Genomic DNA, 3,136 nt, shown 5'->3' with positions numbered 1-3,136 from the left:
AGAACAAAAAAATCTTAGATTTTGTTATTCTGTTACTAGATCTTTTATTTTTTATTTTTAATTATCTTTAGACACATCCCGTTGGAGGTTTTTAATACCAAATCCCTTGTAAATCCTTTGGTAGGCTGATCTACTAAATTTTGACTTGAAGTCATATAACTTATAGTGATTATACCATCACTAATACATTATCTTAAAATATTGTGTTGAAGTCCAATGTATTTATTATTTCCATTTCGACACTGTAGTTTCACTGTCACAATCTCTTAACCATTCCGCTTTTTGAGCAGTAAATCCTAAGGCTATTGTTTCTTAAAACATTTAGAAACGGCACTCCCACCAATTGTAAAAATCCAACCTGTAGAGGTATAATTTTTTTTATTTGAGTTCCAACTAGCATCAAGGAAAATTAACTTTAATAACAAATGCCATAGTTTATGGTACTCATTAGGTACTTTAGAACTCTATAAATTACATACCAATACATTTTACCTGGATTACTTGTAAACCAACTTAGCATCCCAACCGTAAAAACAATGTTTGGTTTTGTACGCTCCATAACATACATTAGACATCCAAAATTTTGAACATCTTACTTTTCCAGGAAAACAATAAGAACTATATTTCAATAACTAGTCGATCGGGGTAAATGGAATATATTTTTTTATTAAATCAAATCCAATTATGCAATAACCTCACCCTTCAAACAACCTCTCAAGTTAATGCTGGCAACGTTCATGCCAGTCACATATTTAACATCGCAGCATTCTATTCTTCCAGCCTGAGAAATGAAGTAATACAAACATCAGTACTTGAAGCGAAAGCTTATGATTAATTATAACAAAAATTTATACTAAATGCAATCTAAAGAATGGGAAGACCGACCTCTTTACGCGTTGTTGCCTGCAAAAAAACTTGAATTTTGGTGATAGAATCTGCAGAATGGTTACCGGATGATGAACAAGGTTGTAGGTTTCGGGGCGACGTCAGATTATAGGTAGTAAGAACCAAATTATTTTCCATTTTCTTGATGGAATCCATAAAGAAGACGTGAGGAGCTTCACATGGATCATTAGAAGGTGGTCGAGTGTTGAACATGTAGAATGGAGGCCTACCCTTTTTCCAAGGAGCAAAGGTCTCGAGGGGCTTTCTTAAAACACTTCGAGGGATTATATTTTCATATATGTGAGCAGAGTATCCTCATGAAATCGAGAGAGACCAGTTGGTTGGCCTGTGGTAGCAAATTGTCTGTTGCAGCAGACGAGACTGATCGATTTTTGCAGCTTCCATCAGATGATTTATGGAATCGGAGCGATTCTTGGAGGGGAAGATCGAGTTTATGTTGTCAAAATGGTGAAGTGTGATAAGAGGAGACTGGGGGTGAGATGATAAGAGGCCTGATATATCCAACTACATCAATCTGCAGTCAAAATATCACAAGATGAAATATCCTTAATAAAAATTGTGATCTTAATTGTTCCTTGAGATGCAAGAAAAGTAATTTCAAAATTATAATGCGAAATTAAGCAGGATTACCTGATGAATACCCTTCTCAATAGTTAAACCAACCCGTAGATCAGCTGAACACGAAGAAGATAGATGATCACTGACATAAAAGTGCGGATATCTCTCAATACAGTTATGCATTACCGATGCGAGTGCTTCCACGAGCGAGTAGCTCAAAGCATAGCCGGCTCCACCATATCCCATGTCAAAAGAGAAATCATAGTTGGACTTGACAGACTCTGAATTTGTCCCAATATAACAGTACTTGGTATGATCATACTTTGCTAGTACCTCGACTAAATTATCAACAAAAAAAAGAGTGTCATCATCTGCCATTACATACCATCTCACATTTTTGTTATCCCCTAATCTAATGTATCTAAAATTGAACGGTAGATTCGAACCTCGACAGGGTTCGCAAGTATGGGGTATGTTCTTAATTTGGCGATGTCTTCATTAACCTGATAAGGAGGAGAAGATGAAGACCAAGGTAGAAATTCTTTTGTGGGAGGTGAATCCAAGAAAATATTACCCATAGTTTCATTTGGTCGCCACCAGGCTTCAATGTATGGTTTTCTATGTTTCCATGATTTTAAGCAACCGACTAAAACAAACCTAATGTGGCTAATATTGGTTGGAGAATTGCTAGTAGTTGTAGATGAAGTTAACCATCTATGCTCAAAGGGAGTACTGAAAAGGCCAGCTGAAGATTGGTTGCAAAAATGGCTATACAAGAATGTGTAAAAGAAGAAAAGAACGAGACCTGAAACAGGTAGAAATTTGCATAAAGCTCCAAGAGAAAGATATCTAAATTTTTGCTGCATTGGACTGAAGTTGGTTGTACTAGCAAAAGAGATTATGAATAGATACAGGAAGATATTGAAGAAGGTAATTTGATAAAAGAAAATTAATATGCTCCAGAAAATGAGGTTAAAACTTGCATTTGAAGTTTAAGATTGATTTTGAAATTGGTTTATAAAGCTATTTTTTTGGTTTAAGTCAGCTTAATCATGTGAATTAACCAAAATTTTGTGACTATAAAATTGTAAAAATGGGGGGTGCTTTGTCCGTTCAACTCGGAATTAAGGGAAGCGGTTAAGTTGCACGTGAAGTGTGGCTTTTTTTTATTCGAAAGCCTTCACGCTATCAAGGGAGGAGTTTCATGCATTGAACTCGTGAAAGGTCAGAAGGAATACCAGAAAAATACAAGAGTTCGCTGCTTCAATACATCTGAATTGGTGTTCCTCCTTGAAATTTTTATTTGTCATCAATCCTTCTAGTAAAAGAAAAAAATTTAAGGCTTGATTGGTAAGGTGGAAAACTGGGTGGATGAAAGAGAGTGGGTCGAAAAGTGGAAAGAAGTTGCCTTTTACCAGTGCCTAGTCAGTGAGAAAAGCTAGAGGAAAGAAAGTAAGAGAAATAGCCATTTTCAATCCATACTCACAAAAAGCATGATTTCTGTCTGTTCACTTTTGTCCTCTTCCAATTTTCCAATTTTCTATCCTTCTTACGTAGCAAAGACTACATATGTTTGATTATTATTTTTATTATTTGCTTTTTTCTAAGGAAAAACAAAAAGTATATTTGGATGCAAGTGAATAATATTATGAAGAACTAAACATTAAAGAAA

General features: G+C 35.2%; 1 pseudogene; it reads right to left on the bottom strand.

Annotated features, from left to right (window-relative positions):
* Window positions 1-682: 682 nt before the first annotated feature.
* Window positions 683-2,330, bottom strand: LOC18589873 (uncharacterized; annotated as a pseudogene).
* Between the last annotated feature and the right edge of the window lie 806 nt (window positions 2,331-3,136).

This window comes from Theobroma cacao, chromosome 9, assembly GCF_053813885.1.
Source record: "Theobroma cacao isolate CCN51 chromosome 9, ASM5381388v1, whole genome shotgun sequence".
NCBI classification, from domain to species: domain Eukaryota; kingdom Viridiplantae; phylum Streptophyta; class Magnoliopsida; order Malvales; family Malvaceae; genus Theobroma; species Theobroma cacao.
The sequence above is the reverse complement of the archived record's forward strand: the minus strand, read 5'-3'. Positions and strand labels throughout refer to the sequence as shown.